Source organism: Muscardinus avellanarius (assembly GCF_963383645.1).
Source record: "Muscardinus avellanarius genome assembly, chromosome: 15".
NCBI lineage: Eukaryota > Metazoa > Chordata > Mammalia > Rodentia > Gliridae > Muscardinus > Muscardinus avellanarius.
This window is the reverse complement of record NC_137801.1, coordinates 88,004,428-88,029,130: the sequence shown is the minus strand read 5'-3', so window position 1 is coordinate 88,029,130 and position 24,703 is coordinate 88,004,428.

Below are 24,703 nucleotides of genomic sequence, written 5' to 3'. Positions count from 1 at the left end.
GTGTTGGTGGTTTTTGTCTTTCCAGAAATTACCCCACTTCCTCTGAGCAGTCCAGCTCATTGACATAGAGGTGCTCATAGCATTTTCTTATAATTGTTTTTTATTTCTGGACGGGTGATGTAACTGTGCCTTATTCTGTTCCTCATAGTAGTAAACTGAGTACTCTCCTTTTTCTTAGCGAGTCCTTCCCGAAGATTGTCAATTTTCTTGATCTTTTTCAAAGATTTAACTTTTGATTTTATTATTTTTTCTATTGTTTTCTTCTGTTGTCTATTTCTGCTCTGATCTTTATCATTTTCTTTCTTCTGTTAGTTTTGGTTCAGGTTTTTCTTTCTTATTCTTTTAGTCTTTTGAGGTAGGGGACGACGGTTTTACTCTGAGGTCCTTTTTGATAGAGATGTCACAGTCGCTGATTTTCCTCTGAGTACTGCTTTTGCTGCACCTCATGAGTTTGGTGTGTTGTGTTCTCGATTTCATTTATCATAAAGCATTCTCTGATTCCCCCGTGAGTGCACCCTTGTGACACATTGGTTATCTTTTAGTGTGTTGCTTAGTTTTGACATATTCGGGATTATTCGATTTTCCTTCTGTTAATAACGTCTCACTTCGTTCCACTGTGGTCGGTGAGGAGGCTTCGTACGACTTCTGTCCTGTTAAAGGCACTGAGGCCAGTTTTACGGCCTCACGTGTGGTCTGTTCCAGAGAACGCTCAAGTGTGCTTGAGAAGAGTGTGTACTCGGCTGTGGTTGGGTGGGGCTTCTGTGGATGTCTGTGAGGTCATGTTAGTTTACGGCGTTGTCCAGATCTCCCATTTCATCGTTGACCTTTGCCTCCTTGTTCTGTCTATTGCTAAAAGTGGAGCTACTGGAGTCTCCAATTATTATTTTCGCATTGCCTGTTTCTCTATTTCTGACAGTTTTTAACTTAAGTATTTGGGGTTGTGGCTCATCTGTTAGGTGCGATTGATTTTATAACTGTTATATCTTCTTGATGGTTGACCCTTTTTTCATTAAGAATTGCCTTTTATCTGCAGCAACACTCGTCTTCAAGCCTGTTTTGTCTAGCATCAGTGTGGCCACAAGGCATGATATACCTTTTTCTTCCCTTCTACTTGCAACGTAACTGTTTGAACTTACATATGCCTCTTGTAGACAGCATATAGTTGGATCGTGGCTTTTGTTTTATATATTCTGCCTTTCTCTGCCATTGATTTGAAATTTTTAATTTATTTACACTTAATGTAATTACTAGTAGGGTAGAAATTACTTTTGCTACTTGGTATATTCTTTTTATGTAACTTATGTCCTCTTATTCTTCTAATTCTTCAGTATTTCATTCTTTGAAATTAAGTAGATCAGGCTGGGATGCAGAGCAGATGTTTGCATCCCTGACTCTCACTGTGATGTATAATTACAATGTGCCAATAAAAGCATATATATAAAAAAAAAGTGCCGAGATCAAGTTCAGTAGTATTTTCTCCCATTTCCCTCTAGGAATTGGATAGTTTTAACTTTTTCTTCATACCTGTCATCTATTTTGAATTCATTTCTTTGCATGTTTTAAAGGAAGGCTTGAAGATTTATTTTCTTATGGTATGTGGCAGTCCAGTTTCTCTAGCACCATTTGTTGAAGATTTCTGGTTTCTACACTAAATTTCCCTGCTGTCATCATCAAAAAGAAATTGACCGTGTAAGTGTGGGCTCTTTTTCAGCTCTCAGTTCCATTCTATTGGCCTACATATCTACCGGGACCATCCAGGAGGACCAGTGATGCTGACAGGTGTTGAAAAGCGACAGATGGGAGGCACTAAGGACGCAGGTGTCTGATTCTACACTGAGAACAGGAGCACAGCAGACAGCGCTTTTGCACACCCAGGCCACCTATGGGTTCATCAAAATTGGGCCTTAACATGTAGAAGATGGTCCCCTTTTCATCCACGGAGGCTATAAAATCCCATATCATTGTTTTCGATGTTGGAAGAAGGGCCATATTAGAATTATACTCAGGATAAAGCTTTAAGGATCTCTTACAGGGCTCTCTCTTCTGAGAGGCCCTGCTGACTGGCTTGTGAGGCGGGTGGGATCAGGATGGTGAATACAAAGGAATAACAAAGGGCCTCAGCACGACCTCTGGGGAGACCAGGAATGCATCATCCTCGGGCGGACAGAGACACCCAAGAGATCAGAGAACGGGACGCTTCCTGGGGCCCTGAATCACATCTTTGTAGCTCCGTAGAGGCAGATCTAATCTCTAACTGGGAAACGTGAAGGGGATGGCCTCAGAGGCTCTGGAACAACACATGCGCTAATGGGCTGTTGGGAGAGTCTAGCCTGTGGAATGTTCGGTTCATAAAGTGACAACATTACTACAGGTGCTGGAATCGCTCTGGGGCCAGAGGACCCCAGGGCCCCGGTGCGGCCACCTCTGTGAACCTGGGGCCCCATCAAGCTGAGACAGTTCATCTCAACCAAGGTGCAGAGTGCCGTGTCTCAGCTGTGACCGAGCCATCCCCGAGACAGGAGACAGCCGGCCAGTCCCGTGGCACTTGACCACTGCTCAACACAAGAAGAAAAACAGTAGGCTCAGCTCCCTCTCAACTGTCTGAGGAGTGAGATCTTTGCGTTTCTTCTTCTGTTACAGCCTAAATCGCCCTTGATAAGGTTTCGTGTAAAACAATGGAGAGTTAGCTGGGTGTGGTGGCACACGCCTGTAATCCCAGGACTTGGGAGGCTGAGACAGGAGGATCACAGTTTTGAGGACAGCCTCAGCTGAGACCCCAGCAACTTAACAAGACCCAGTTTCAAAACAAAACAAGCAAGCAACAACAATGTACCAGTACTGGGAATGGCCTAGGAAGATTCCAGAAAGCTCTGATTATTAATAGATATATTTCAAAAATAATTGTGTCGAAATGGCGGCAGACCTGGGGAAAGAAAGACTTACTTAAATTAACCTAGCTAAAGGTAATTAGCAAGTCTATAGGAGAGGGGAACGAGGACCTCCTCATGCTCATTCTAAAGACAGGTTTCCATAGTAACTGGGTAATCCAGCTAGGATGGGAGGAGGGGTCGACGTTCATGAGAGGAGACACCTTGCCGGGGGAGGACCCTTCCAGGCACGTTGAGTACGTCAGAATTACGTGGACAAGGTATAAAAGGTCTGCTCCACATGTTGCATGTTTGGTGGGGCATCAACTCCAACCCCCCATGCCCTTCAGGAATGACATGGGCTGTGACTGTCTTCTGTATTTCTATCTTTTTAATAAACGTCTTTAAATCTTCAGCAAGAGTCCGGGCTGATGTGTATTTATCCTTAGCTGACTTAGCTGAGGACAAGAACCCACGGTTTTTCTGTTTTTCTCTTTTTTGTTGTGTTTTGAGGGAAATTGTGTCCATAACCCTAACAGGGGTCCTCGGGGACAGTTTCCCCCAAACCATAACATATTCTCAAAACCATAACATCAGCTTCCAAACTGTAACAAACAACAACAACAAAAACAGGCTGGGAGTGTAGCTTGCAGGTAGAATGCACCCTGAGCTCAATCTCCAGTAACACACACACACACACACACTCACACACACACACACACACTCACACACACACACACACTCACACACACTCACACGAGTTAAGATTCTCTGAGTAAAACATGCAGAAAAGAATGATTGAAGAGACTCGTGACACTCACATTTGAGGCACAGACGGCCTCCAGCCCGGCCTCTCGGCTCCAGGCACCACCCTCCGCTGTCCATGGGTTGTTCCCATGAGGAAGTTTCCGTGGCCCAAGGCGTTTGGGACCGAGGACTCTCCTGAGTAGTGTACCAGTATTGGGAATGGCCTAGGAAGATTTGAGAAAGCTCTGATTATCAATAAATATATTTCAACAATCATCTTGTAGAAAAGGAAGGGGAGACCTGTGGAGGGACTTGGTTTGGGCGAGGAAGCAAGCAGCTATGGTAAAGTAAATTAACCTAGCTAAAAGTAATTAACAAGTAGAAAGAGTAGGGGAGCTGGGACTTCCTCATTCTAAAGACAGGTTTACATAATAATTGATAATCTAGTTAGGATGGGAGGGGGGAAACCTGGGCGCAGACCAAAGTGAGGGGGGATTAAGGGGATGGACTTTAATGATGTCAGAATTACGCAGGACAAGATGGAGGATGTCGTGTCTATAAAAAGGCCGTTCCGTGTTTTGTATTTGGGCGAATTCATTCGAACCTGCCCCCCATACCACTCCTGACTGGCATGGGCTGTGACTTTCTTCTTTATTTCTACCTTTTAATAAACTTATTTAGATCTTCAGCAAGAGTCCTGACCAGTGTACATCTGTCCTGAGTTGGGACAAGAACCCGCGGTTGTTTTTATGGGAATCGTTCCAGGGGTGTAACGAAGGTCCCCGGGGACAGTTCCCCTCCACGGTAACGCTTATTCCCCAAACCGCAACGTCTTAAACCGGAACAGTGCTAGGAGTTCTGGAGAGCCACAAAACACCGGCACATGAACCGCACCGCACCGCTCCTCACCGGGAAACGCCAATCAAAGCCAGATAAGCTATCACTCCACACACTAGGGCTGTGGTACAAAGGGAGACAAGATACAGAGATAAATCCTTCCCTGCCAGTGGGGATGTGAGTGCTGGAGAAGAGATTGGTGGCTCCTCCAAATGCCAATCATGAAATTACTCCAGCAATTCCACTCCACACAGACAACGGAAAACATCCTGCACTTGGGAGGCTGAGATAGGAGAATGGCACGTGTGCGGCCAGCCTCGGCAATGTAGCAAGCCTCAGCGACGTAGAGAGCCTGTTTCGAAACAAAACACCAAAATGGCTGGGAGTATAGCTCAGAAGTAGAATGCCCCTGGGCTCGAAACCCAGCACCAATAAATAAGTAAATGACTTTGATCACAATTTTTTGTTGAATTTTCCTAAGGGCCTACGTGAACTTTTAATGTGAGCCCCCCAAGTCAGGTCCCTCTCTTTGCAGACAGAGACTCGGGGACCCACGGGACGCGGGACTCAGGGTAGTCTGCCTGTGCGAGCCGCCCTGGAGGGCTGAGAGCGGGAACCCTGGGTCTGTCAGGACAACGCAGGGCTGTGTGAGGGGCGTGAGGGCGGGCACTGGAGGCCACAGGAGTCTCTGCCACCAAGAGGACCTAGCTGCAGGGTAGAGTTACCAGCCTCGCCTGAGCTCAGAAAACCGGTCTAGCCGGCTGGCTTCCCGGGGTCAGAGGGCAACCTTCCCAGCAGGCTGTGGGCTCTGCAGAGGCTCTGGGTCCTCCCTGCCCCCAGGGGACCAGCAGGACGTGGCAGCGCTCTGAGCTGGGGAGCTGCAGGCAGCCAGGCGCCTGGTGCAGTCCCCATATTTACAAGTAATTAGAGTTTCAAATGACTGGAGACACTGGCCTCCCACCAGAGGGCTGGCTTTTACTTTCCCTTGCATGGGGCCTTGATATTGCCACGGGAAGGCCACGGAGCTCAGGTTGTTTCGCTTGAAAATGAGAAAGCTGCCAGGCGCGGTGGCACACAGGTGTAATCCCAGCACTCGGGAGGCTGAGACAGGAGGATCGCTGTTCCTGGCCAGCCTCAGCTACTTAGTGAGGCCCTCTGCAACTCAGTGAGACCCTGTTTTAAAATCAAGAATAAAAAATAGGACTGGGGTGTAGCTCAGAGGTAGGATGCCCCCTGGGTCCATTCCCAGTACCTCAAAAACAGAAAGAAAGAAAGAAAGAAAGAAAGAAAGAAAGAAAGAAAGAAAGAAAGAAAGAAAGAAAGAAAATGAGAAAGCTTGTGGAGGACTTAACTACCTGCTGTCTTCAAATACACAGAGGCGTTTATCACAAAGGAACCGTTGGCTGTTTGTGTGTGTGTCCGTGTGTGCGTGTGTGTGTGTGTGTGTTGGGGGTACATGGGGGATTAAATCCAATGGTGTTCTGCTGCCGAGAGGCACTACCCAGCCCTTTTCATTTTGAAACAGGGCTAAGTTGCTGAGGACCTCGCTAAGTGGTTGAGGCTGGCCTCTAACCTGTGGTCCTCCTCTGGTCCTAGCCTCCCAAGTAATGGAATTACAGGAATGCACCATCACACCCAGCTTATTTTCTTCTTAAAATGCAAGGACAGAAGGCTCCCCTGGAATCCTAAAAGGAGACGTGAGCGGGCACTGAGGCTGTGCTGCCTGGAGGCGGGCAGGCCTTGGCGCGGGCAGACGCCGGGGACGTTGGCAGCGCCTGGGTGCTCTGGGGTCCCCACCGGCAGCGGGGCCCAGGCTGCCGCTCTGCGTCTGCTCACGCTGTTGCCTGAGTCAGCAAGATCCGGGCAGGACAAATCGGAGACCCTGTGTGAACTGAGTGCCTCTTGGCTCATCAGAGAAAGTTGCCGAGTCCTTGGAATGACCTGGGTTTTTTGGTAAGAACCTTTCAAGTGCAACCGCCCTCCTGAGCCCAGGACCAGCTCCCAGCCCACCCAGTACTCCACACCGTCGGAGCTCTGCTGTGCTGACTCTTTAATTGCCAGTAGCAGAGTCTGGCTGACGCTGGGACAAATAAACGTCGCGCAGCCTCCGTCAGGCGCCCGAGGTCGCCCTTTGGGTGAGCACACTCTGTGTCCTCATTCCCGGCTGGAGGAGGAGGTCTGACAATGTTGTCCTTGTCTGCGGGAGGGAGGTGGGGACAGTCCTGCTGCCGTGCGTGCTGGCTGCCAGCCTCCCGTCTATCTTTATCGTGTTTGAACCCCGTTACACAGTGTGAGAGCCTCCCTCTCCCCTCTCCCTTCTGCGCTGGATTGTTCTGGACACGGGCTCCTGAGAGGTTTCTTTCTGTCCCAGCTCTCAAATCTTGGCTAGTTTTTGTTTGTTTTGTTGTTGCATTTTTATTTGTTTGTTTTGGGCTGGAAGCCAGGGGCATTCTAGCTCTGAGCTACTCCTCCAGCCCTTTTTAATGTATTTATTTTTACTTTGAAAGAGCAACTTCTACGTGTCTGAGAGTTTCACTAGGTTGCTGAGGCGGGCCCGGAAACTTCGATCCTCCTGTGTCAGCCTCCCAGGTACTGGGATGACAGGCAGGTGCCACAGTGCCCAGCTAAGACCTTGGCTTTAATAGGAGACCGTCTGCACCTGAGAATGTAATCAAAACTTCGGAGACCCTCACATCCACCCCTTCCTTCCTTTTCTGAAGGATTTTGCCAACCCAAAGGTGGAAATGGCCGCTCCCCTCCCTTCCCTCTGCCCCTCCCCTCCTCCCCTCTTCCGTTCCTCAAAAAAGGGGAGACCTTTTTCTTCTTTCCCCAGCACTTTTCCAGCTCCCCAGGGGCCCACCCACTCTGATTTCCTGTCCCCAGGGGAGGGGAGCCCTCTGCCCCCCACCTGAGCCCTGGGGGCCCAGCGCCACCCTGACCTGGCTCCTACAGTACATCTCCCCCCAATTCCTGGACACCTGGGCACTGTTTGGTGGAGGAAAGACAGAGCCGGCGGACTGTCTGCTCCCAGGGCCAGAGGCGAGGAGGACGGCGGGACCTGGCCGCAGGCAGCCCCGCTGCCAAGATGCACTTGGGTGGACACCCCAGGACCGCACAGGCCTTCCCAGCTGCAGCACTCAGCCACCCCAGCTTGGTGGACCTGGTGCTTGTCCGTCCTTCCGTCCGTCTTCCTTCCTTCCTTCCTTCCTTCCTTCCTTCCTTCCTGACCTTCAAGGATGCGGGGCAGGAGTCAGTGGCCGAGGACCAATGGCCTCACACTCCTGAGGCCTGCGCCCGCGCTGCAGGACAGCGGATGGTAGCTGAGTGCGGGGCTCCTGTTCCCACCCACCCTGCCTTTACCCCTGAGCAGGACATGGGAGTTTGCAGTAAGCCCAGAGGTGACCCCAGAGACTGAGCAAGCATGGTCGACCACCCACAGAGCCTAGGCCCAGAAGCTTCTGGAAGGCAGAGGATTGGTCCAGTGCTTGTGTTGCTGGAAGGCGGGGAGACCTGGCCCCACACACACGCTGGCGGGATCTTCCTGCAACACGGGGACTGGAGCCAGGGGCCCAAGGGCTGAGAGGGGCTGCAGGGCCTGGTGCCGGGCCAGCTCTGAGGGTGTGCTCTGTGAGACGCAGGCGGGAGCCCGTCCCCAGGTGTCCCCTCCCCGGGTCACAGCCCGGGGCATGGTGGGGGTGGAGGAACTGTGCTCTGGCACCAGCCAGGCAGGTGAGGTGTTGAGAGGTGAGTGCTGGTGACGGGTCTGGATGGAGCCCAGATCTGGATGGCTGAGTCCTGAGCCTCCTGCCCCGCGGGGACCAGGGTCTGTCTCCAAGAAACAGCACGCATCCTGCTCCCTAGACGCACCTTAAGTCAGCGCTCCAGAGTCAAGTCAGAAAGCAAAGGAGGAGTAACCGGGGCGGTGGGGTAGACTCCGGTCCAGGACCCGGTTTTTGTTGGGGTGTCCAGGCCTGACTAACAGGGTGTCTCCTCCCATGATGGGAGCATGAACTTTGGAGTCCACACCTTCCTGGCCGCAGCCCCCTCCTTGACAAAGGGGAGAGAGCTGCTGCTGTCATGGGGCGAGTCCCTGAGAGCGACCCAGCACCGGGCAGGACAGCGCTGGCCGCTAGAATCCACGATTATTCACAGTATAAGCCCCATCTGGTGGCCACGCCTGTAGCCCCAACACTTGGGAGGCTGAGACAGGAGGACCACAGGTTCAAGGCCGGCCTCAGGAACTTAGGGAGGTCCTTTGCAATCCAGTGAGACCTTGTTTCAAAACAAAATAAAATAGGACTGGGGTGGAGCTCATAGGTAGAATGCCCCTGGGTTCATCCCTGGTATCAGGGGGGTGAGTGTGACCTTCAGTTCTGCTGGTTTTTTGTTTTTTGTTTCTTTTCTTTTCTTTTCTTTCTTTTCTTTCTTTTTTTTTTTTTTGTGGTGGGGTGAACCCAGAGGAATTCCATCTCTGAGCTACATTTCTAGACCTTTTGTTTTTTAATTTCTTACTTTGAGACAGGGTCTCCCTAAGTTGAGAGCCTTGCTAAGCTGCAGAAACTGGCCTTGAACCTGTGATCCTCCTGTCTCAGCCTCTCAAGTACGGGGCTCACAAGGGTGTGCCACCATGCCCGCCTTTTACTGTTGCTTTTGAGAGTGCCCATTCATTCACAAGAACACCTTTCCAAAAGCCCCCTGGCCCGGTGTGCTGCTCATACAGATGCCCTGCGGGCCAGAACACCCGTCAGAGACCCCGCTGGCAGCCACAGGCAGGTGTCACCCCACCCCAGGTTTTCCATATGTTGGGACCCCTCTCCTCCGTTCTTGACCCTCACCCCCCAATTTTCTCTTTTCCACACTCAACCGAGGAGGGGGAGTGAGACTGGCTGTTTCTAGCGGCTCTGTGTAAAACGGGGCCGATGCCCGGTGGCTATTCTGTAGGAAATACCCACCTTAAGATTTCAGACCGCATTGCTGGAATCAAAGAGTTTTGCAAACAAGTGAGTTTTAAAAACACCGAACAAAAGCTCACCGGCTACTCTGCTTCTCAGAGCCTTTGATGTGTGGTGGCTGCCCAAGCTGGGGGCAGGTCACGGGGCACCTGTCAGCCGGCGACTGTGGAATGCTTTTGTTCCAGGGAGCACTGAGGGAGTGGAGGGGTGCCCCTGCAGCATGCACGCCGTCCCCAGATCTGGCCCCCACGGTGCTGCTCCCCCCGGCCGGGCCCTCTTCCCCGCCTCCGCCTTGGCTGGCTTCGGCGTAATTGTATTCCCGTGTGTGTCCCGTCTGGCTTGATATGACTCTGGCCACAGACTTCCGGAATATTCTAGAGTCTCTCGAAGCCCTGTGTCCTGAGATTACCTCCATCACTAGCAGCCATCTCTGTGAATCCAGAAGTGACCAACATGGCGGAGCACCTGTGCCCCCCACTCCCACCCCAGCGCCTGGCGCAGCCAGGGAACCCTGGGCATCTTGGAACCAGGTTCTCTGTGTTCACACCAACAGGTTCCAAGCAGAACCAAACTCAACTTCACAGGGCTCCTGGACGCCTGACCTGGGAGGGCCCCAAACCGCCACCCTGGGTTTTAACTACTATTTTCTTTGGTCCCAAGATGTCACCAGGAACAAGACACGCCATTGTTTTAAGAACAGTTTGTAGGGGTGAGGAAAAGAAAGAAAAGAGGAACCCACACGGCCGACCATACCGGCTAATTGTAGGACACATCCTGCTTTCAGAATAATTAAAATGCAAACAATTGCGCGCCCTGGGACTGAGGAAGCAGACTATTTCTCCAGGTCGCGCTTGGCTTCCTTTTTCATTACTGTGGAGGAAGCTGCGAAGTTGGCTGGAGGCGAGGCGTCAGGAGTCTGGGGTGCTGGGCAGGTGTTTGATCTCAGAGCACAGTCACTGAGCCGCCCCGGCAGTCCCTGGCGAAGTGAGGAGGTGCGGGGCTCCAGCCTTCCCCGCCTCGCCCTCCCGAGTGCAGTGACTGAACGCGTCCTTCTGCGGGCTGCGGGGCTGCGGGGCTGCGTGCACCTGGTTCTGCAGCTTCCAGAACTGCCCACGCGTGCGTGAAAGCGGTTCTGAAGCGAGCATCCCCCTCCTCCTTCAATGGCATGAAAATCGCCACTAATTCATAGAGATAAAATAAAAGCAGAAGTTGACCATGTGTTCGTTTTGTGTGTGTGGTGCTGGGGATGGAACCCAGGGGCATTCTATCTCTGAGCCACGCACCCAGCCCTATTTTTTCATTCTTGATTTTTGAAACAGGGTCTCACTAAATTGCGAAGGGCCTCACTAAGCAGCTGAGGCTGGCCGTGAACCGCGATCCTCCGGTCTCAGCCTCCCAAGGACTGGGATTACAAGCGCGCCCGCCCATCACGCCCGGCTGACGCTGAGTTCTCTGGGGCGGTGCTGCCCTGACGATGGCCCCGTATCATGCCGGCCTCAACTCTTCTTCATCCAAGGATCCCTTCCTCTGCACCCAATGCTGTGTGACACAGATAGTGGGCAGGGCCTTGAGTGTGATCTGGGGACCCCAGCCGTGGGAGGGAGGAGCCCCCACAGGGCTGGGCGGGCCCTGGCTTTAGAACCTAGATGTTCTTGAACCTTTCAACCCTAATGGCCAAACGTGACATACAGCACGCAGCCGGGCAGCCTGTTACTGTCCTGGTGAACAGCCGGGGAGGGGGGCGCCGGGCGGCCGGCCTTTTACAGCCAGGATCTAGTGACAGAGAAAGGGAGTGGTCGTCCTCTGACATCTCAGGGGATGTAGAGCACCCTGAGAATACCAGAGCCACAGGTGCTCACGGCTCCTACAGAAAGCAAGACTGACTGCATGTGACCTGTGTGTAGCACCCTGTATTTTAAATCATCTCTACATTTTTTTTCTTTTGGTCCTGGGGACTGAACTGAGGGACAGGCTGGCTCCATTTCCTAACCCACCCTCCCTCCCTTCCTTCCTTCCTTCCTTCCTTCCTTCCTTCCTTCCTTCCTCTCTTTCTTTCTTTCTTTCGTTTTGAAACAGGGTTTCATTAAACTGCGGAGGGTCTCACTAAGATGGCTGGCACTGGCTGGAGCCTGTGAGCCTCCTTCCTGAGCCTCCCAAGGTCTGGGATAAGAGGGGGCGCCACCAGTTTACCTCTAGAAGATTGCCAAGACCTCTGCGACGCAAATGCTGGGTTCTCGGCAGGCATACCGCATTGCTTAGGGGAAAATGACAAGAAAAGTCTGTCATGTTCAGGACAGGTGCAAATATGAAAAAAATATATTTTTGAGTCCTGGTGAATTGAATACCCAGCTGTGGGGCCTGCAGACACAGAATGCCAGGCGTACAGAAGACCAGGACGGGCTGAGCGAATGTCACATCTCATCCGAAGCCGTCAGAGAGCAAGGAGTCAAAACACTCGCGGTGCGGCCGGGTTTGTGAAGACCCAAAGCTTTCACGGGCGCAGAGTGAATGCGGAAACGGACATGTAAGTGTGTGCGTGCTTTTTTTTTAAAACTAGAGAACAAATAGCCATACTGGAATACAAAGAGAAAAATGTCAGTAAATCCCTGAAAGCAAGCAGCTTGCGGATTCTCAGACCACAGATGAACGCAGCCCGGATCAACCACTAAAAGAGAGCCACGAAAACTCAGCGTGGCAGAGTTCTTGGCTAGAGCAAAAGGCCTGCAGGGCTCTCGGCCGTGGTAAGCAAAGCCCGAATTCAGAGAGATCTGGGGCAAGAGAGAGGGTCCCCTTGGAGCGCGTTCTTTTAGAACTCCACTCGGAGCCAAGACTGCGTTCTCTCGGCCCCTCTATGGGGACAGGACCTGATACCGACATCCCTTTGCTCATCCTCTAAATTTGCTCCTTTTCAGCTGAGCATTTTTAAGACATATAAAAGGATATTTCTACAACACTGTTCCTAGTATCATGAGAACGTATCGTTCGCTCAAAGATTTATTCCCTGTATCTTTTTTTTAGTACTCGGAATGGAACCCAGGGGCATTTTTTTTTTTTTTTACCTCCAAGCTACACTCCCAGTCCTATTTTTTATTCTTTATTTTGAAACAGCGTCTCCCTGAGCCTCGGTGAGGGCCTCACTAAGTAGCTGAGGCTGGCCGTGAACCTGCAGTCCTCCTGTTTTAGCCTCGCAAGTGCTGGGATTACAGGCACGTGCCACCACGCCTGATACTCTGACTCACCGTGTGAGAAGAAAAACTTTGGACTAAAATTTTGGCTTTGTGCTTACTTTGCTGTGTGATTATATATATATATATATATATATATATATATATATATATATTTTTTTTTTTTTTTTTTGTTGGTACTGGGGTTCCTGGAAGCCCTTCTACCTTCGTGCTACACTCCCAGACCTATTTTATATTTTATTTATTTATTATTATATATATATTTATTTATTTATTTATTTATTTATTTTTTGGTGGTACTGGGGTTCCTGGAAGCCCTTCTACCTCCGCGCTACACTCCCAGACCTATTTTATATTTTATTTATTTATTTATTATTATTATTATTATTTATTTATTTATTTTGGTGGTACTGGGGTTCCTGGAAGCACTTCTACCTCCGGGCTACACTCCCAGACCTATTTTATATTTTATTTATTTATTATTATATTTTTATTTTTATTTATTTATTTATTTTTTGGTGGTACTGGGGTTCCTGGAAGCCCTTCTACCTCCGCGCTACACTCCCAGACCTATTTTATATTTTTATTTGGAAACGGGGTCTCCTAAGGCAGCGCACGCGGCTGGCTTCGCACCTGCGCTCCTCCTGTCTCCGCCTCCCGAGCGCGGGGATGACGAGCGTGCCCACCGCGCCGGCTGCTGTGTGACTTGGATTAAGAAATAACCTCTGTGAGCCTCAGCTTCCTACTCTGTTGATAACAGCGATCATAATACCTAGGCAAGGGATAATTTTGTGCCTGGCCCAAGAGAAAGTTCTGATACACAGCAGGCATGGCTGTTTTAATAGCATTTTAAGGAAAATATGTTTGAAGCTGGGTGCTGTGGCATACACCTGTACCTGAGAGGCTGAGACGGGGGGATCTCAAGTTGGAGACCAGTCTCAGCAACTTAGCGAGGCCCTCAGCAGCTCAGTGAGACCCTGTTTCAAAAAATAAAATAAAACAGGACTGGGGGTGTAGCTCAGAGGTAGACTGCTCCTGGCCTCGTGCCCCAGTACCCCCCGCCACCCCAAATAAAAACCCAAACGATGTTTGAAATCTCCCTATGCCTATACCATCTCGCATTCCCCTAAGATGTATGAGTACGACAAACCGATAAAAAATAAAAAATAAATCTTATCTATAAAATACACCTTAGCTTATACACTGGGCCCTACGGCGCGCGTGGGCGATGACGGGTGCGTATCGCCAGCGCCAGCTCCGTCTACGGGCCTGGCCGCCTCTGGCTCTCGGTGAAGGGCGGCCAGGGCAAGCCGGGCGGGGCGGCAGGCCGGGGCTGCCGCCCTCCTCACGTAGTGCCGGGGAGGCCTGAGCCCCGCTGGGCAGCGTCTCTTGAGTAGGCCCAGCACCCCGCACCCCGGCCCTCTAACATTTCACAGACGTCTCAGGTCTGTCAGAGAAGGCCCTTCTTCACTATCAGCCTAAAGATCGACTTAGGCTGATAAATCGATCCAGCAGTTTAATGCCGAGGCTGCCTCATGGGTTAACCTGCCACTTACAAACTGTCCTTGGCAAACTTTTCCTCCCTCCCTCCCTCCTTCCTTTCCTTCTCTCCCTCCCTCCCTCCTTCCTTCCTTAGAACGATCCATGGATTCTACCTCTGAGCTACACCCCCAGCTTTTTAAGTTTTTTATTTTCAATCAGGTTCTAAGTTGCCGCAGGTCTCACTAAGTCACTGAGGGTCTTGCTAAATTGCTGAGGCTGGCCTCCAATCTGAGATCCTCTTGTCTCAGCCTCCCACGTCCTGGGACTCCAGGCGTGTGCCTGTTTGCTTTACCCTTGCCTGGCATCCTAGGTTGTAAAGAAAAGAGCACCGACACGACGCTGAACAGGATGCGAGGCGCTAGAGTCAGGCCTTTCCGGAAAAAAAGCCACGAGAGAAACCCCAGTCCCGAGACCTAAGCAGCGATCTTCTTTAGATTCACAGAACCCGGAACATCTGTTGACCTTTGGATAACATCAGCATGGCGTCAAAGAAACACACCACCCCAGGGTCGATGATTACTCAGGCGCCCGCCGTCAGTGGCTAAAAATACACTGCTTCCAATTTCCTACCTAAGCTCTGCCCCGCCGTTAGCCTGGACGGCGTAGAGGACCAGCTTTCGAGACCAGCTAGCTCCGCGCAGCCAGGTTGGCCACCACCACTTTGCTTCCCCTGGCGCGGTGACCATGGCAACTGTGTTATCCCGCACGGATGCTGTGATCTCTGCAGCCACGCCTTGGATTCGGGATCCCGGAGACTCTCCGCAGTGGACAGTGCTAACCGTGAGGCAGAGCGTGGGCCTCGGGGTTGAAGGACGATGACCAGACAGGACCGGCTCTGGGAGCTCCCTCCCTCCCTCCCCGGTCACGATCAATACCACCGGCAGGGAAATCCCTGCGCGCCACCAGACGGGGAGGCGCTCTGGCTGTGGCTAGCTTCACGTCACGGCCAAGCCGCCGCCAGGCGACCCAGGAGAACACAGCTGAGGCCTTTCAAGGGGCTGCAGAGGCCGGAGTGAGCGTGGATGTCGGCGCCCGTGTCCCCTCCCGTGGACCGCCTGCTGGACGCCCCCTGCAGCCCACCCGCCAGTGCCCTGGGCTCCCAAGAGCCGCCCAGGGACCTGCGGCCCCGGAAAACGCTGGGCTGCTGGGCTGCCGCCGCCACTGCCCTCTCACCCCAACACCCAACTAGGAAACACATTGCACTCTCTCTCCTCCCTCCCTCCCTCTCCCTCTCTCCCTCTCTCCCTCTCTCTCCTCTCTCTCCTCTCTCTCCGGCATTGCAGGTGTGCGCCACTGACACCGGGCTGCCTGCAAGTGTTTCTCCTAGACTCAGGCATGCCCAGCTCTCTGTACTTCTATTTTGGAGAAATATTTTAAACACATGAGCAAGTACAGAGAGGAACGCACCGATATCCTCCACCTGTATGTTTTTGTCCTATCTGAATATTTTCCTGTATTTGTTTCAGGGCTTTGCAAAGTAACAATACATAAAACATTCCAGACACGGCTGAGGGTCCCTCCGTCTGTCTTCCAAGGTGTCTTGACCTTAAGTTCAATGTGTGCAAGTCTCACGTGTGGCTTTTAGATCGTCCTAAGATGTTCACCCCCAAACACTACATAGTAAGCCAGGCTTGAAGGCCCAGCAAGCCTGCAATCGCGGTACTTGGGAGGCGGAGACAGGAGCATCGCACAGGTTTGGAGCCAGCTGCAGCAACTTAGTGAGACCCTGTTTCCAAATAAAATAAAATAGGTCTGGGAATATAACCTGGAGGTAGAAAAGCCCCTAGGTTCCACCCCAGTACAAGAAAGGAAGGAAAGAAGGAAGGAAGGAAGGAAGGAAGGAAGGAAGGAAGGAAGGAAGGAATGAATTGGCAAAAACTCGGTCCTCAGGCATCGGCGGCGCCTGCGCAGTGAGGACGAGCCCCTGGCCCGGCTCAGCCCTGGGTTGGACCCGGCGGCTTCACGAATCGCTAGAGGGTTGTTCGGGCGACCCGGTGGGCCCGAGGCCTTCAACCAGGGAGGACAGGAGAGAGTGGCGTTTGCTTTGCGTGAGCTGCGTTTGAAGTCAGGACCCCTGGGTGCCGCGGGGGCCCTCACCCCACCCGGGCCTCGGCTGCACCCCACCCGGACCTCAGCTGCACCCCACCCGGACCTCGGCTGCACCCCACCCGGACCTCGGCCTGCACCCCACCCGGGCCTCGGCTGCACCCCACCCGGGCCTCGGCTGCACCCCACCCGGGCCTCGGCTGCACCCCACCCGGGCCCCGGCTGCACCCCACCCGGGCCTCGGCTGCACCCTGCACTGGCCAGGGCCCCGGCGGCCGCCAGGCTGCCCAGGAGGCTGCCCGCGGGCAGGCGCCGCGGAGATGAAAGCTCATCCCCGTCAGGGCCGCCCAGGAGCCGTGGCCATGCACTGCGCGCTGGCCTGGGGAAGCGCCGCTCCTGCCCGGCCGCACGACCGGTCCTGCCGGTTCTCGCCTGGCGAAGCAGGCCGGAGAGGCCACGGAGACTCCTGCGGACCCACTGCGTGCCGCGGCCGGACCGGGCGCCTGACCAGCGGCCTGTTTACTTTCTGGGCTGCCCTCCCGCCCGCCCTCGTCATTACAGCTCTTATCCAGCAGCCCATCGCCCCGGAGACTCCCAAACAAAACCAGACAGGAGGGAGACAAGATTACAAAATAGCGTCTGCTGGGGATTTCTCAATTCAGACCATCCCATTGAGCACCAGGAACTCACCCCTTGGGGTGGCGTAAACAGGACAGAATTCAAGCTGCTCTTTTTCCCCTTCCGGTCTTCCTTTCTCTTTCCTTCCCTCTCCCTCTCCCTCTCCCTCTCCCTCTCCTCTCTATATTTTGCACTAGGGGCATTGCGCCCAGGGCACCCTGCTTCTGAGCTACACCCCTAGCCTTTTCCCCCTTTGAAACAGTCTCGCTTCTTTGCTGAGGGGTCACCCTCTGTTGCTGGGCTGGCCTCCAGCCTCTGGCCCTCCTGTCTCAGCCTCCCCAGTACTGAGGTTCAAGGTGTGCAGCACCCCCAAGCTGTGCCCGGCAGCGGCATGTGAGATATGCGTCGAGTGAGTCATTCTTGCTCAGTCTCGCTGAGTGTTGGGCCGATCCCCTCTGCACCGTGCCGAGGGAAGCCCGCTAGCTGGAAGAGATTCTCTCCACTGTGCTTTGAGCACCGTCCCGGGAGCCCCAGACTTCCCTGGTGCCAAGCCGGCCCTCCTGAATTCACCGCCTGAATTCGGGAGCTCCAGGAGGCGCATCGGACACACGTGGTGTTCCCACCCCAGCCAGGCTTGGCCTCTGATGGCACCTGAGAGGCCTGGATGCCAAGAAAAGTCACCAAGAATATTGGCGGAGTCGGGAGGGTCACTGGAGAGGACAAGCCAGGCACGGTGGCGCACGCTGGAACCCCACTCTCGTGACCGCTGACCCTGCCCCAGGGTGGCCTTTTGCCAGGAGGGCCTTGCCTCCCAGGAGCCCGGCTGCACCTCCCTTCGAGGCCCACGGGGGTCTGAGGATCGCTAGGACCGTCCCCCCGGTTCCTTGTCTCAAGTGATAAACGGTCTCCACATACGGCTTTACCGTAACAGCCGGATCCTCCTCTCCCAGAGAAGCTGTGCCTTAGAGCAGGAGACAAGGTGACTCTGGGTCACTTTAAGGCCGACATGTGTATAGATTGTGGAATGGCGTTCCGGAGAGGCTGGAAGGTGGCGCCATCCTGCCCAGGCGTGCGGGAGCTCCCTCCTCTGACCACGCAGTGCACCGGCTGGGGTCCTGCACCGAGTCCTGCACCGAGGCCGAAGGCCCGGCTGCTCCCCAGCCTGGCCCGGGCTCCGCCCCAGAGACCCTCTTTGCTTCTGAATGGTGAGATTCTGGGGCTGCCCAGATCCACACCACAGGGCTCCTGCTTAGAGACTAAGCGCTCCTGGCCCGCAGGTCAGCAAATTCATTCACTGCATTGGTTAAGATGCACCTTTGGGTCATTTATTTTTTATTTTTAATTAAATTAATTTACATGTGCTGGGGATTGAATCAGGGGCATTCTACCTCTGAGCTACACCCTAGCCCCTTTCATCTTTATCTTATTTATTTATTTATTTATTTTTGCACTACCGGGAATGCTGGGCATGGTGGCGCGCACTTATAATCCCAGCATCTGGGAGACGGAGCTAGGGGGATGGCAGTTCTCAGCCAGCCTCGGCTACTTCGGCCCTTTGCAACTCATTTTTTAAAATTTTGCAGCAGGGTCTCACTTGGTAGCCAAAGGCTAGCCTCCAGCCCGTGGTCCTCCCGTCTCGGCCTCCCAAGTACTGGGATTGGGATTACAAGTACGCACCGCCATGCCTGGCTTCATTTCCCCCTGTTGTTTACGAAGCCAGCACAAACATGCACGTTTGTTGGGCATAATTTTCAAGATTTAGGCAGAGCAGGGTTCCCTCCGGGCCTCCCTGCTGTCTGCTGCCATTTTCTTCCCTGGGAAGTGGCCGGCCGCCTCCTTTACCCATTGTTGGTTTGGGTTGTTGGTCTTTTCTCTTGTTTATGAATAGGAGTCCTTGATAGAGCTTAAATAATAAATCAGCACTCACCCGGCTGGTTTTCTGAGGATCCCTCCTTCCAGGACATGGCTCTGTCAGGTCTCCCCTTGGGAGAGTCCTGCGGCCTTTCTGTTTGCTGGGGCTCCCTGGCCCTGGCCCCCCGCCCAGGTGGGGCGTGGGGAACAGTCCTTGAACCCAGGGCAGCTTCATCTCCGGCCTCTGTCTGCTGACCGTGTGAGAACTCAGACTCACCTCAGAAGGGCCGTCCTGCGTTGACTCTGTCTGCCCTGCTCTTCTGGCCTGTCTGAGAGCAGCCGGTCCCCGCACGACCTTTCATCAGCCAGGTTCCCCAAAGGCGGCCATCCACCAGCGGAAAAGTAGGGGAAAAGCCATCTCTGCTGCGTGAGACGAAGGTGACCTAACCCTGACTTTTAAAACACCTGTCATCGCCGGGCGTGGTGGGCACGCTTGTAATCCCAGTCCTTGGGAGGCAGAGACAGGAGGACCACGGGTTCAGGGCCAGCCTCAGCTACTTAGTGAGGAGCTCTGCAACTTAGCGAGACCCTGTTTCAAAACAAAGAATGAAAAAATAGGGCTGGGTGTGTAGCTCGGAGGTAGAATGCCCCCGGGCTCCATCCCCAATACTGCAATAAATAAATAAATAAATAATTTAAATAAATAAAAATAAATATTAAAAATTAAAACTAAAATTAAAATTAAAAATTAAATAAAATTTAAAAATAGAAAGGGCTAAGGTAGCACTCCCCTGGTTCAATCCTCAGTACCAAGCCAAGCCACGGCAGAGCCGATCGGCCCTCCCCTCTGAGCTGGCCCCCAGCATCCCTTCCCCACATATGCACATCCCAGGGGACGGAGCACTCTCCCCCGAGGCACAGGTGGCCCAATGCGCAGGCGCAGGAGGCGCCAGGAGTGGAGGGCGAGAACGCTCCTTGCTCTTCCCCATCTCGCTGTGGGGCCTTGGGTGAGGCCTTCTCCCTCTCTGTGCACCAGTGGGCTTGCTTGCACAGTGGAGAGCGTCTGCTCTCCTCTCCAGCCTGTGTGCCAGCAGGAGCAGGTGGGGCCTTTAAGGGGCGGGGCCTGTGGGGAGGGAGTTAGGTCACTGGGTGGGGCACACCCCTGAAGGGGGTTTCTGGGCCGCCCTTCCCCTCTCTGTCCCCCTCACTTCCTGGTGGTCACAAGGTGAGCAGCCGCCTGCACCACACGCGTCCTCCCTGATGTACGGTGCCACCACAGGCCCAAAGCACAGGGCAGCGTGACCCTGAACTGAAACCAGACGCTTATATAGACATTTCCTCTTTATAAGTCGTTACCTGAGGAATTTTGTTACAGTGGGGAAAGCTGATTAACACAGTTTAGCACAGTGTCTTAGTGTGTGGGTTTTGGGTTTTGTTTTTTGGGGTTTTTTTTTTGTGTGTGTGGTACTGGGGGTGGAACCCAGGGGCTTTTCTACTCCCAGGCTTTTTCTGGTTTTTTTCTACAATCATTTTCTGTTTCCTTAGGGTCTGTGCTCCCCGCATGACCACTTTTTGGAGAGTGTTAGGCAGGAGAGCAATGGTGGGCTTTCAAACTGGGGCTGTGGGACAATTGGGTTATCTGTAACACCAGTGGCTCCAAGTCTGGGCTGCCTGGTTTGCATCGTGGCTTTGGTATCATTGGCTGTCTGGGTTTTTTTCTAAGCAGGGAGGGGTGGAGGCCTCTATCTCTGCTGAAACGTGCCCAGCCTCACATGGGGCCTGCCCCAGATCAGGGGACAGTCAGGACAGTGCCCCTTGCAGGAGAAGTGGTGGAGAAGCTGCCCTGAGGCTGAGGCGTGAGGGCAGAGAGAGAGCAGGAACCCGTCAGCACACTGCCGCCCCACCCGGTGGTGTTCGCCTCACCCCAGACACAAAGGCGGTCTAGGATCCACAGGGGGTGTGTTAGTCTGCCTTTCCATGCCTGTGACCAAAGCACCTGGCAAGCACAAGGCATAGGAAGAAAGGTTAATTTGGCTCATGGCTTCAGAGGTTCAGTCTAGAGTTGGCTGGCTCTAAGGCGGAAACATCAGGGTGCCCAGGTGTGGCTGAGGAAACCTGCAGGGTCCTGGTGTCCAGGAAGCAGAGAGAGAGGAGAGGGAGAGGGAGAGGGGGAGAGGGAGGGAGGGGAGAGAGAGAGAGAGAGAGAGAGAGAGAGAGAGAGAGAGAGAGAGAGAGAGAGAGTGTCCAGGAACAAATTAGACCTCAGGAGCACCCCCCCAACATGCCTACGGTTACCGCCAAGTAAATTTACTGGGATTATTACTCCATCGGCGGGTTTGTTTACTGACGAGGTCTGAGTGCTGGTCAGGTTACTTCACCTCTGCCCATCGCTGCGTTGCCAACATATGAACTTTACTAGGGGACGTTCTGTATTTAACCCGTAACTGCAGGGTAAGGTTCGGTTAGGACCAGCGTTAAGTTGCAACTATTTTATGCTGAAATGCATTGAAGCCAAGTGCAGTGCACATGCCTACTTGGGAAGTGAGATAGGAGAATGGCAGGTTCGAGGCCAGCCTCAACCACTTAGCAAGACCCTCAGAAACTTAGCAAGACCTTGTTAAAAAAAAAAAAAAATTGGGCTGGCAGTATAGCTCAGAGGTAGAATGTCCGTGAGTTCCATCCCCAGTACCATACACACACACACAAAAAAAAAAAAAGAGGTCCAAGATGTGTCTGAAATTATGGAGTTTTGATCCTAAACCTCCCTAGCCCAGAGACAAGGGGACAGTTGTTCCCAGCAGACAAGGAAAGTACCCAGAACTTGGACAAGCTGCGGCTGAGCCACCTGAGGGACCTGGGCACAGATTGCCGCAGGCCGATACCCAGCGCCAGAGAGGGCAGAGCTCTTCCCATGACAGGTGGTCAGCAGCCATCAGAGCGTGGCCACGGGCACTAGCTCTCTTTGGAGAGAGTTATAAATGTTTTTAGCAAGAGGCGTTCAGAGTCCCGACCTCCTGAAGTCACCAGATCACCAAAAATACTTCCAAAACACTCACTGCGGAAAAGAAAAAGCACTTTGGAGCATAAGAACAAAACAAAACAAACAACCAACAAGGAACCCGCGGTCACAGCCTTAAACACGCAGTACCTGCATTTTGCAGGCCGGGGAAGGGAACGAAGCGGGAATCCAGGATCCCGGCGAAACAGAGCGAGTGGCGCAGTTCAGGCCACAGTGGGCGCGGGCGAGCCCTCACCCGTTCCTGAGATCCTAAAAGCTCCAGTGTGCTTCTCCAGACACAACCGGACAAAGAGCTGCCTTTGCAAGTGCAGCTGGGAGCTGGGCAAGAGAGGAGGAAGGCAAGGTGGGCGCCTCGCCCAGCCTCCACCCTGGCACCGGCTCGGTGCAGGAAAAGAAGGTGCAAACCCATCTTTGTTCTGTAGTGAGGATGCCTGCCAGGTACTCCAGCCAAGGTCCCCATTCCGCTCCTGCTAATTAGGCTGACATCGTGGAATTTACTAGAAGCAAAGCCGTCTGGCGATCTGGGCTCCCGGCTGGCTCGCCCTGCCTCTGCGTCTTCATGTGATACTGCGGTTACTATGGCGATTATCAGTCGTGAGCTGATTGTCCACAAGTTGAACTTGCATCTGACAAGTCAGATTTGTCAGTTTGGGAAAAAAAGTAAAGCGGGTCACTATTTTTTTTCCTGGCCGGGATTTCTTGGCTCCTGTGGGCACACGTCCTCTCTCTTCCTTTGTCGCTGGGCAGACTTCTCTGCACTGTAGGCCTGGGCTGCCTTTATTCTCTCCAGTAACCTGTAGCATCTACAAGAAATCCGCAGGGCTGGTCCCAGCAGTCCTCTGGGGCCGTTTTGGGATGAAATAAAACACATCCCCGGCTTCCACTGTGGACAGAATCACGGGGCGCCAGTCACAGACTCTGCTTTCAGAGGTGCGGATGGTCAGCTAGCGACGGGTTTCTCTCCCAAAGGACTGTTTACTGGTGTGCACTTTCCCCACGGCATGTCAGCGGTCATGAGTGTGTGTGTGTGTGTGAGAGTGTGTGTGTGTGTGTGTGTGTGTGTTTACTCTCCATGGTCTGGCTTTATCAGATTAGAAAGGAAAGAGTAATTTCAGAAAAAGACGGCTCCAACAAGCCAGCTGACTGCAGGCAGCCAGGGTGGCGCTGGCAGAAAGGGGCAGGCAGGCCGGGCGTCCGCCCTGGCAGAGGCTGTTGGCATGGCCGATGGTGTAACCAAATTCCTCCTTCACCAGGCCCTTCCCTCATTGTCCCATCTGGGCCAAAATGATGCCCAATTTCTCTTCTTATTGGGTTCTTGTTTATGAAATTGAGGAATTAAATCAGCGGATTATAGAAGGGTGGGGAGAGAGGTGTACATATTTATTTTAAGCCAAGGGAGACAGGAGATGAGAACAGCTCCCTACAAAGAGAGCGACCCCTGAGGTTCTTGGGAAGTGCGCTTTTACCCTTTCTCGTGGTTCCCGACCTGCTCTTTTGTGGCCGGTCAGGACTGGGTCTCGGGGACCTCATGGCTCGGCCCGTCCCAGTCCTTACTTGGAGTCTCTATTCCAATGGCCAGCGGTCTTTGTGGTCCAGACTGCATCGCCCCACTTCACCTGCTCTGCCCCGCGATCACTCTTGGGCTGACGTTTTGATTCCCCGCATCGTCATCTCGTTCTCGGTTCTCTATTCTCTTCCTGGCCCTAGGTCCTCTGTCCTGCCTCAGTGGGAGGTGGGGACGGAGACTTCCCTGCACCCCATGGGTCCCCCCTGGACTCAGCTGCCCATACCTCACCTGCTTCTCTGCTTCAAGTCTCAACCAGGGCCCAGGGCTTGGAATGTGCCGGGGCTCAGTAACTTAGAGCCTGTTTCCAAAAAAAATAAAAATAGGGATGGGGGTTAGCTCAGAACACACCCACACTCAATCACACACATACACACACACCATAAAATGCACACCTAAGTATCGAAGCCACACCCAAGACTAAAAGAAAATGGCATCTTATAAACGGAGCCAGGAGGAGGAGTTCCTCCTCCATTCTGGATGGGTGGCGCACGCCTGTAACCCCAGTACGTGGGAGGCTGGGACAGGAGGACCACAGGTTCAAGGTCAGCCTCAGCAATTTATCCAGATCTTGTTTCAAAATAAAAAGTAAAATAAGGATGGAGGTGTAGCTGGGAGGTAAAAGGCCTGAGGGTTTCATCCCCAGTAACACAACTAATAATAACAACAATATATTTTTAGTAACTCAAAATCGTTGTCCATATTTATCGGATGCGGTGTGTATTTCTATGCACGCATATGTGGAATTCCTTTCTCTAGTGAGGGAGGCGCTGGGAGGTGATGGGGGAGATAAGGAGAGCTGCGCCCTCTTCAAAGAAGGCACCAGAGAAGACCCAGCTACAGCTGGGCAAAGCAGAGGAGGCGAGGTTGGAGAAGACAGACAGCGCAGACAAGCCTGGGCCTCTCCCTAAGAAGGCGCCGCCTCCCCAGGCCTCCGGGAGACAGGGCCACGCCCAAAATGAGGCAGGAGCCTGGGGCCTGGCACATTTGAAGCCAGCGGGGGCCTTTGGCACAGGGTGATGATGCTCCGTCCTGCGAACGTGGCCCTCACCGCATTGGAATCCAGGGTCAAGCACCTTCTTGTTGGCAGAGTCCTGAGGAGGTGCAGGGCATCATGTGGAGAGAGAGAGAGAGAGAGAGAGAGAGAGAGAGAGAGAGAGAGAGAAGAAGAAGAAGAAGAAGAAGAAGAAGAAGAAGAAGAAGAAGGAGGAGAAGAAGGAGGAGGAGGAGGAAGAGGAGGAGGAGGAGGAAGAGGAGGAGGAGGAGGAGGAGGAGGAGGAAGAGGAAGAGGAGGAGAGGGAGGGAGGGAGGGAGGGAGGGAGGGAGGGAGGGAGGGAGGTAGGTAGGTAGTTGTAGGAACTTTTAAAAGGCCCACACCATGTCTTTTTTTTTTTTTCCAGTACTGGGGATGGAACCCAGGGGCATTCTACTTCCAAGCTACACTCCGAGCTCTATTTTTTAGTTTTTTATTTTTT